This window comes from Ictidomys tridecemlineatus, chromosome 2 (assembly GCF_052094955.1).
Source record: "Ictidomys tridecemlineatus isolate mIctTri1 chromosome 2, mIctTri1.hap1, whole genome shotgun sequence".
In the NCBI taxonomy this organism is placed as follows: domain Eukaryota; kingdom Metazoa; phylum Chordata; class Mammalia; order Rodentia; family Sciuridae; genus Ictidomys; species Ictidomys tridecemlineatus.
In genome coordinates, this window is record NC_135478.1 from 164,744,642 (window position 1) to 164,755,074 (window position 10,433).

Below are 10,433 nucleotides of genomic sequence, written 5' to 3' on the forward strand. Positions count from 1 at the left end.
GAAACTCCAGTGGGCTGCAGAGCCTCAAAGTTGGAAAAAAGCCAGTCTTGAGTTCACAGGCAGCCAATTTTCATTCTCAGCCTCAGGATAACCTATGGTTTGATTTGGGATAATGAATTAAGCCTTTGTAGGAGCAGAGGTACATGCCCTGAAGAAGTGCTATGAACATGGGATATCACATATGTAAAAGAAGCAGAGAGACTGGCATTTCATAATAAGTAAGCCTTTGTGAAATATTTTAACCTTAATCTAATTAATAACTGATAACAATTGGATTTATTATAATTGCATCCAGCCCAACCAAGGAAGGTGTGAATCTGCAGAGCTCCTTTGTGGGGCGGTACAGGGCAGCAGATCTGAAGTAGAAATGGGTTTCAGATACCAAGAAAGCAGGAGCAGACTATGGGAATGCCCCTGGGGGACACATGTGGCCTCCAACAGGCTCTTCTTCCCTTCTGTACTTTTGCATTCACTGATCTACTGGGACCTCATCTGCAGTAGCTTGGGGCTGCCAAGACCTGATAGGTGCTTATTCAGAAGTCTCCAATCCTATCCATAAAGGAAGTCATTTCTGTGACTTTAAGGATCCTCCTCAGCAACACTCAGATAAGTAGATTGGGTCCTGGCCATCTCAAGGCTTTCCCAAAGTGGGGAATTTCATTGCACACTGTGATCTCTTTCCAGGTGGAGCTCTAGGACTTCAGAATTCTGTACCAGCTCCCACAGGAGAAAAAAAAATTAGTTTTATTCATCTTTGTGTTTTTGTAGTGCTTTAAAAATTCATCTCTTGACACATATTTACAACAAACATTGAGGGGTTTATGTTATATCTTTGTTCATACAGAGTGCACTGATCACTTCCATCAACTCGTCTTCCATCTTCTCCTCACTTCCTAGACTCTAATAATTCCTACTGTACATTCAAGTAAACTTTGTGTTTCTAAAGTTCCACATTTGAGAGAGAACATGCCATACTTGTAGCTCTTTTCATAACAACTTGCTGAGGTAAGCACTCTGAAAATGCTTAAGTGAATAATAATGCAGAGTTGATGACATTGAAGGTAAAAGGATCATGAAACAGAGAGGACTGTGTTCCTATAAGATGTAAATATATGTATGCTTCTGATAATTTTTAATAACCAATTTCTAATAACCAGGAAGCAGTGGGCCATACCTATAATCACAACTATTCGGGAGCCTGAGGTGGGAGAATTTGAAGTTATAGAAAGCCTGGGAAATATAGGAAGACCCTGTCTCAAAAAAAAAAAAATACCAATAAAGTGGCTCTGGTAGAAGAACATGAAAATTCCTTTTACATTAGGGAGATGTTTTAAAGGGCCACAGTTATACATTTGTCCTTCTTTCGGGTTATGCTTCTAGGGTAACAGTATGATCACATAAGAATGATTATACCTTTACAAAGGTTATTTTTTGTATTAAGTCTCAGGAACTGTTACTTTATTTATATTTCCTTTTTTCTTCTGCAGTATTGAGAATTGAAGCCAGGTCACTAGAGCAAAGCTACATCCCCAGGCTTTTTTATCATTTTGAGAGAGGGTCTCCTTCACTTACTCAGCCTGACCACTAAGTTTCACTCCTTCTGCCTCAGCCTTCCCATTGCTGGCATTACAGCTGTGTGCCACAACTGTGCCTGACTGACCTATGCTGTCTTAAAATCCTGAAACTAATTTTTAAAAATAACAATTTTGTTCTCACTTCACAGGTTGAACAATGACCACCAGCTGGAGCTTAGAAAATTTAAATGACACTTCAATCTATTAAAGATTGAGACAAGAATTTAAATCTGAAACATATTTGTTTATTTGATATTTAAACTCTATAGCTACTCATCCCTCTTTCCTGCTCTCCTCACCTCTCTCTTCCCCTTAGTCCTTATAATTTAGGAATTCATCAGTAGAGAAACAAAACAGGTAGCTGAGAATTCCAGTCGAGACTGAAGAATTGATCTCCATCTTTTCTCCTAACAGTGTTCTCTACAGAGGACTCAGTTGCAGCATTACCTATGGTTTGATTTGGGATAATGAATTAAGCCTTTGTAGAAGCAGAGGTACATGCCCTGAAGAAGCACTGTGAACATGGGATATCACATATACAAAGAAAACAGAGTCTGGAGTGCATGATAAGTAAGCCTTTGTGAAATATTTTGACCTTAATCTAATTAACAAGTGAGAACAATTGGATTTATTATATTTGCATCCAAGATGATTGCTTTTCTTTTTTCTCTTTTTAAATTTGTTCTTCCTAGATATACAGCAGAGTAGAGTGAAGATGCTCGCTTTTTAGCTAAAGTTCATCAGACCCAAACTTGTGAAGCAGTTTGCCTCCAAGAGTACAATCATCACCCAACATAATAAACTCTACTTTGAGATTGTGCAAGAGTGCCATCAGTAAACACCAAATGCTGAGCAGCTGCTCAATCATTTGCCTCCCCTCTCAACCCTGCCACTGCTTCTTCTGACCCAGAGGCCAAAGTGATGGACTATTCACTCCTCTGTGAAGCAAACTCTGGAATCTGCAGATATGACATTAATATCCCATTTGCCTTTGTCACTGATCTTAGAAAATTCTGGGCAATAGTCCCCCTTATGTTCTCAGTTGGAAGAACCCTGGTGGGAAAACCTACATTTCCACTGGGAACTGCTCTCTAGGCCATGGGGGTTGCTATATTGTGCCTGCCCTCCTCACAGACACTTGCCTAGAACCCAGCCTGGATAGAACCATCCCTAGTTTCTTGGCCTGCCTTGCTGGAACCCTATGCCCATGACACAGAACTACTCAAATTCATCCTCAGGAGAGTGCCATGCTGCAAATCAACCAGACAGTCGCCTGCCCTGGCAGCTTTTCTTGGTCAAATCCATGTAGTCTTGGAAACAGGCTCCCCAGAAACATGCTAATCTTTAACCCTGGCCCATTACCACTGTCCCAGTGAAGTGGCACCACATTTCTCCACAGAAGAGTCTTAACTGGGCTTCTCAAAAAATATTCACCATGGCTGGTTTTAGGAATGTCAGCAAAAGAGTTCAATGTAAATAAACTTTCTATTTTCATGTCGCCCTGTTTTACTTGGGCACTGATCGGGAAGAAACAGCACTCCAGGTGCTGGATACCCCCTTACTAGTTTTTTACAAACATATCCAGTATAGTCATTTATAGAAATGTGCAAACAATATCTCTGACCTTGAGCTGGGCTTCACAGAGATGTCTACATTTTTAAGATAAGTTACCAACTGGGTTCCATGGTAACAGCAGGCAGGAGGAGAAAAAAGAGGGGAGAAGAAGCTCTCCCCTTTTCAGGTGTTGTCCTTGAAGAGTAAACTTGCCCAAAACAGTGAAAGAAAAAGCTGCTTTTATATGAACTTCTGCAGACTGTGAACTTCTGAGCCCCTCCCCTTACATGCTGAGTATAAAACTCTGAAACTACCAGAATTTGAGGTTCAGGGGATTGATTGATTACAGCAAAAGCTGTGCCCTCTGAGCCTGGCTGCAGACAAATAAAACTGTTTCCTGCTATTTTTAGTGCCATGCCTTGTCTGATCCTACAACACTCCAAGGCTAACTCATTCACTCTCTCATCTTCTACATTCTCTTTCTCTCCTTGGAGACTAGGGTAGTCAGGCGTGGGCCATCACAATGAGCAGTGGGAATTATGAGATTTTCAAAAATCTTTTTGAACATATAAACAAACAAAATGTATTCAACTGAACACTGACATCCAAAATGATTGGCTCTGCCTTTAGGATTAGGAGATCCTGCTTTATGAAGGAATATGCCCTTGAGATCCTATCTCCCCTCAACTTTATACCCTGTGGTTCAGATCAAGAGGAGATTATAAGAGTAGAAACTACCAGAGAAGGGGTTTCTGAAGACTTTTCTTCCTCTGAGAAGCTGCAGCTATGGACAAACTTTTGCCCTGCTGTACGTATGGAGGAGGCCTGGGATTGTGGAGATGAAGCTCCAGGGCCCCAGGCACTGCCAGCCCTCAAGGAATCCAATTCTGGGCCCTGGCTTCTGCCTTTTGATCCCAGGCTGGGCTTTCATTCTTGGGATCACTAGGACGTCACCTGTCAAATACTTTTAAGACCTTGTGGGTTTCACATCTCGCCCTGACCCTTCCATGAACCCAGATTGCACAGCACCTCAATAAGAGGTACACAGCCACCTGCTTGTCCAGGAAGGATGCTTGAGACCCCAAAATAGCCCCATGTACCCCCAGGAGAGGAGGATGCCTTTGAAAAACCTGGCTGACAAGCATTCAGCCTGCCCCCATGGACTGAGGGATGCTGAGATTGCCCATGCTCTTTCCAGAGTCTCAATCTGTGAGTGCCAAGAGCCCCACCCTAGTCTGCAGGATGCTGCCTGAGGTTCCCACCCATGCTCAGAGAGTTTAGAATAATGGTAGCTCTGGACTGCTCACTGCCCGCCCCTTGGCTTGAGAGCCATGAGTTCTCTGCCAACACGATGCAATGGAAGAACATCTGCAAAGAAAGGGTATTTAAAACATATATATTTCTCAGGGCTGGGGTCATGGCTCAGCAGTAGAGCACCCACCTAGCATGTGTGGGGCCTTGGGGTTATCCTCAGCACCATATATGAATAGATAAAATAAAGGTATTCTGTTTAACTACAATGAAAAAAAATAAATTAATATTTTTAAAAAGTTTCTCAGTTTAGTAATCATGTGAGAAATTTATGCTGTTTTGAATTTTCATAAAAATTTTCTGGCCCTTGTATAATAAAATTATGGAAAAAAATTTTTTTTCACTTCTGTGTTTGTTTTGGAGGTTGAGAAAGGAAGGATGGGTTTCCTGGATGCCAGTATGCCTTGTGCTGTGTGTGTCTGCTGGATATGGTACAGATCCTGGGGGTCTCCTTTGCACAGAGGGCAGACAAGGTTCTCACTTGCCTGTTAATCATAAATGTATGTTAATTACAAGTCTTGTTAAACTCATTTCACTTCTGTAATTGTTCTGGGGCCAAACAGCCATGCAGATTAATCCCAGAGTTGTCTGAACATTTGGACCCTTCCCTCCATTTCCTAGAGTGAATTCCAAAAGTCCTAATTTTATACCTTTGATAGACTACAGGGAGACATTTTACTTTTTCAGATTCAAAAGGAGTTTTCCAGAAGACAAAACACGGTAAGCAAAGTATTTTCCCAGAGAAACTGATAACCCAGATATTGTTATGCTTGAATTTGGGACCTCCAAAAGATCACCAGAGACCCAGATGGATGTAAATAGCAAAGAAGTGTTTACTGCAAGCTAGCTCAGTCCTCCATGCACACACAGCAACTGGTGATGCTGAGAGGCCTGAGCCTAGGGTTTGCAGCAGTTTTATATATTCTTTGGGGAAGGCAGGGACCCCACATACATCATAGCATCTCTTAGCAAATCATCACACACCGTGGGAAAATCAAACAACAACTCTAAAACATGATTTTAGAGTTGTTGATAGCGTATCAAGTGGCAGGAAAGAATATGAAAAGGATTATTGGTTAGTTCAAGGGGTTGACCCACTTAAAAATGATTGGTTTAAACCGTGAGGGTGTCTCAAGGTGGGGTAGACGTGCCAAGCTGCAGGGCTTCTAGTTTAGATATTGATCACCACACCCAGGTGGGGGCCATCTGGAATTTCATATATTTCTATATCTTGGCCTATCTTAGGCAATCACCATCTGAGGCTTTTCTGAGAACTGTTTCCACAGAGCTTTTCTGTGGTATTTTCCTGACTTTAGGACTGCAGTAGGTCAGGGATTAAGTTTCAGAGAAAAATGAGGTCCCAAGTAGAATGAGGTTGCTTAGGTCTTTCAATATGTGTTAGAGATGTTGATGCACCTTTAAGAAAGTAGTTGAATTTTCTGCCATCCTTATCTACTTTTATTTTTTTTAAGAGTTTACAGTGAAAATGCAATCAGGAAGAACCACAGATAAAGGACAGTCCCTAATTTAATACTTTATTTTGTGCTTACCTTTTTCAGCATCAATTGCAAAATACATTATTGGCAGAAATATGAAATATTGGTACAATTGAAATATTCCTTGAATTCACACTCTGACAGTTCTCTATACACCCACTGGCAGGTAGAACTAGGAGTAGAGTTCTACAATTCTTTTTCCCCCTTCCTCTTTAATTTTTTGAATGAGACTGAGAGTAATTGGCAATGTTTCTCTAATCACTTACCTAAATATTTCATGGAATTCACTGATGAAGTCATTATGTCCAGAACTTTCACTTATGGGGATATTTTTTTTCCTGCAGTGGTGGACACTGAACACAGGGAAAGCCCCCTGCAAGTACTCCATACCACTGAGTTACATCCTCAGCCTCCCTTTATGTTTGATTCCTGATTTTATCTCAGTCATAGTTGTAGATTTGTTCTGGTGTTCTTGTTGATCCAGTCTTGGTAGTCTTTGTTAATGTTAGCATTCATTCAACTTGATAGGATTAAGACATGTCAATGATTAAGAGACTTTTGGGTGTGTCAATGAGGGTGTATTTAGGAATGATTGGCATGTGGATCACAACTGAAGTGGAGACCCTCCCTAAAGTGGGTCAGTATGGTGGGCTGGATAGAAAAAAAAAGATGGAAGAACTAGAAGCAACCGCAGATGCAAGTGCAATTCTTCTAGAACTTTCTTCTTCTCCTTCTCCTTCTTCTTCTTCTTCCTCTTTATTGGTACCTGTCCGCTCAGGCACAATGTGTTCCCACAGCACAGGCTGGCAAGGCTGCCTAGGCAAGGGGGCAGGCCCAGAGCCTAGCTTTCTTGGCACAGACACACAGAGAAATGAATAAATTATAGTTCTGACACTGAGGGACAATATAAAAGTTAATGTAAAATTCAAAATTCATAATTCAACATCAGCAAACAAAAGGCATAAAAGCCCTAGGGGCTACCCCTTAGCAAATGGCCTCAGGGTACATGGTGGGCTGTGATAGAGTGCAGTGTTCCAAAGCCCTGCAGGGTCATGTTCATACAAAGGCAAATCCCTTGCCCTTTCTGAGCATCTAGTCTCCCCTTCCTACATTATGGACTGGGAATGGAGGCCACTGCCTTTTGGAGGAGAGAAAGTTGATCGGAGGGCAGGAAGCAAAGGGGCTGGGTGGGGCAGGCATAAGGGGGTTTTGGTCACAACTGGCCAGCCCAGCACCTGCTTACACAGCCATCTCTGAACCAGGTAACTAATAGGAGATCACAGGGCTTGCATCCACACCTGGTATACACCAAAGCCCAGGCAGGACAGGATGCAGGACAAAAGGGACCCTGCCCCCAGCACTACTTAGCAACCAAAGAGGCACAACTAAAGCTGCTTCAGTCTCCAAATAAATTATGGAAATAAATTACAGTCTTCACAGTCCAGAGGATCTAGCCACCCCATAGGTCTAGGGCTCAGAGTGGCATAAGAAGCCTGAAGAGGCTGATTAGCCCCGTTTCACTGTCCTTGGGCTAAGGAATATCATACAGAGACTGAAAAGAGGTCTTTGAAGCTCCAGGAGAGCCATGTCTTCTCTTCCTGCCACATGCTGTGGAGGTGGAAGAGCACTGTGTGGGTGTAGGGGGCCAGGCCGCTGAAAGGGGGAAACATCTCCTCTCTTCAGCATACAAAATTTATTTATTTAATAAATAAATTCAGAGTGTTTCATGGAAACCAGGAGGGCCCATACCTGTGGCTGAGCCAACCAATAGGAAACGTTGCATACAGACCTTGGGGAAACCCCAAATCACAAAAAAAAAGCAGCAACAGGGCTCTTGGGGAAGGGAAAAGGTACCCTGGTCCTCACACCTGCACAAGCTCTACCAGAGAGGCCAGGGCAGTGTCCTCAAACTGGCTGTCAATGAAGGGGGCCGAGGCCAGGGCAACTGGTTCAGACAAGCCGATGAGGGACTCCAAGAAGCAAGTGCTGCCATCCCCCGGTTGAGAGAGGCCAGGCAAGGGGCCATGGGATGCCTTAAAGTTGTCCGGGCTGCCAGGAGCCTTCTGAGAGATATAGTGAGGCCCCAAACTATAATCTGGCAGAGACTGGAGTAGCTTGAAGGAGTCACAGAAAGATAGGCTGAGGTCCACCGAGTTGCTCTGGTGGATGTCCACACTGGGTGGCACTAAGGTGCCAGGGAGGCTACTTTCTCTCAACCCTTCAAAGCCACCATTTAGGAAGCAGCTAGCGTCTAGGTTGGTATTTTCATCCAGGATGCCCGGCACAAAGCTAGAGCCAAAGTAGTTGTGGGTCTAGCTGGCCAGGCCACCAGGGTCACCAGTAAAGATGTCAGTTGGGTAAAAGCAGCTGAGGTTGTCCAGGTTCCCCACACCCCCTTCCTCTTCCTCCTCCTCTCTAGCCTGCAAGCCACATGCTGGCTTCATGAAAGAAGATTCAAATGGTGAGAAACCACTTAAAGAGGCAAGACTCTAATTACCTTTAAAACCAGCTCCAGGACTTCTCCTCCCAGCTCCAGCCTCAAGCCACCGAATGTGGTAGCAAGGTTTACTGGAGAGAGAGAGAGAGAGAGAGAGAGAGAGAGAGAGAGAGAGAGAGAGAGAGAGAGAGATTGAACACGTCAGTGAGTGGACTTTTATTGTGGAACAAAAAATTCTGGGGAAAATTCCATCCAATGAAGATTAAAGGGGGCAGCATCACAAGGTCAGGGGTGACAACTGGGTCTTAGGGCAGTGGCCAGACATGCCTATGCACGGAAAAGCCCTTGGACCTGGAGAAGGGTGGGGAAAGCTCTGACACAGCTGTGTCTAAGCGCCTCTCACCCAGCCAGGGAGGTAACTCAAATCACGTGGGAGGATGGCCTCCCACAGTCCCCCCACCCACCCACCAAGGTCAGAGTCACTGAAACTCAGGATCCGCTCCAGGCTGTCATCATCCATGCTTGACTGGAAGCCAAGGCCAGGCAGGCCTGGGAGGTGGGTTGCTCTGGGGCCTCACTAGCGTCTGATATGGAAGATGTCATGGAAGAATCCTTCATGTCACTGCTGCAGCTATTGTCTCCCAGCTCACTGCTTGCTGGGGGGGGGGTTGGCCAGCAGGAAAGAGGACACCATGTCCTGCTCGCCTTGGTTGGGTGGGCTGCCCTGTGCAGGGGCCTCCAGCTCTCCAAGGCTCTCGGCCCCCTGCTGCAGCTGCAGGCGCTGGAGTGTCTGGATGAAATGGGTCTGCACACGCGCCTCATTAAATTCCACACGGCCATTGGGGTTCTCACAGCCCTCCTTACAGCAGTCACAAGGGAACCCTGTGTGGTCCATCTGGCACTTGATACCCGCCAAGCTGCAGCTGCAGGTCTCAGGGTCACAGACCCTATCGCAGCGACAGCCACAGTCCTCACGGGATTGGCGCAGCGCCTGCAGTTCCCGCTTCTCCTCGCGGTCGATCCTTCGCACACCCGCAGCCCGCAGCAAAGCACGCCGTCGCCGCGCTGGGTGGTATGGTGGGAAGTTCACTTCTTCCAACAGGCCGCCTGCCACAGCCTCTGCCAAGTCTTCTTCCACAGAGGCATCACTGATGGCATCCAATGTAAGTGGCAGGTCTGCCTCTCCCTCAGGTACTCCAGAGGCTGAAAGCTTCCATCGCAGCATCTCCAGCTTCTTCTCTTTCAAACGCAGACGGAGTTTCTCGCGCCGAGCCCGGGCTTGTTCCTGTGTAAACTCACACAAGGAGAAGTGGCAGCAGGCGCTGTGGCTAGGGGCCATGCCCAGAGTACAGCCACCACGACTGGGCACACTGGTGAAGCCCTGGCACCGTGGGAAGTAAAAGACAGTGATGCCAGTGAAGGCAACACGGCATGGGCGCTCCCGAGGAGCCCGCTTCAAAATGGACCGAGGGGTAAAACTTTGGGAGCCACAGAAGTCCCGTTTAGGTAGGGGCATCTGACCCCAGGGGCTCTCTTCACCTGAGACTGAAGAGCTTGGGGAGCAGGAAGGAGAGACGCAGTCAGAGGAGGTGGAGGAGCAGAACGAGGAGGAGTCCTCCTCCAGTTGGTCCAACTTCCTCTTCAGCAGCCCAGTCATGGTTGCAGAGGTGCTCTAGGGGCTGGTGACAGAATGCCTGAAAGCTGGTCGCTCACCAAGTCACCCTCTATCCAGCTCAGTAGGATCCCCCCCGCCGCGCCTCTCTGAGCTCCGCTTGGCAGCCCTCAGTCAAGCTGCTCTCGCTCTGTGTGTCCGGCTGCTTCGGCTACGGGGGAGACTTAGAACGCCTTCTTGATTGCTGCTGTCTTCACTTGAAGATATCGGACTCTTGCTTCTTCACTCCTCCAAAGTGGGCTCTGAAAGTGATTGTTCAGGGAGTTTCCGGAAGATTCTGTTCAGACTAGGAGAGCACTGTTGATCAGTCTTGTTTGGGGGCTTCAGCTACTGGTTCCTCCAGCTCTACAGCCTGCAGAAGGCCATTGGGGATTATCCAGCTTCTGATT

The 10,433-nt window shown here is 45.9% G+C and overlaps 1 long non-coding RNA gene and 1 pseudogene across 1 annotated transcript; one reads left to right on the plus strand and one right to left on the minus strand.

The window, feature by feature from the left end:
* The first annotated feature begins 1,514 nt into the window (after nucleotides 1–1,514).
* Nucleotides 1,515–3,529, plus strand: LOC144370268 (uncharacterized). Its single transcript, XR_013430180.1, has 2 exons — nucleotides 1,515–2,144; nucleotides 2,267–3,529. It is a non-coding gene; the product is annotated as an uncharacterized LOC144370268 (long non-coding RNA).
* A 4,268-nt stretch (nucleotides 3,530–7,797) lies between these two features.
* LOC101957176 (cysteine/serine-rich nuclear protein 1-like) lies at nucleotides 7,798–10,038 on the minus strand (annotated as a pseudogene).
* Nucleotides 10,039–10,433: the final 395 nt, after the last annotated feature.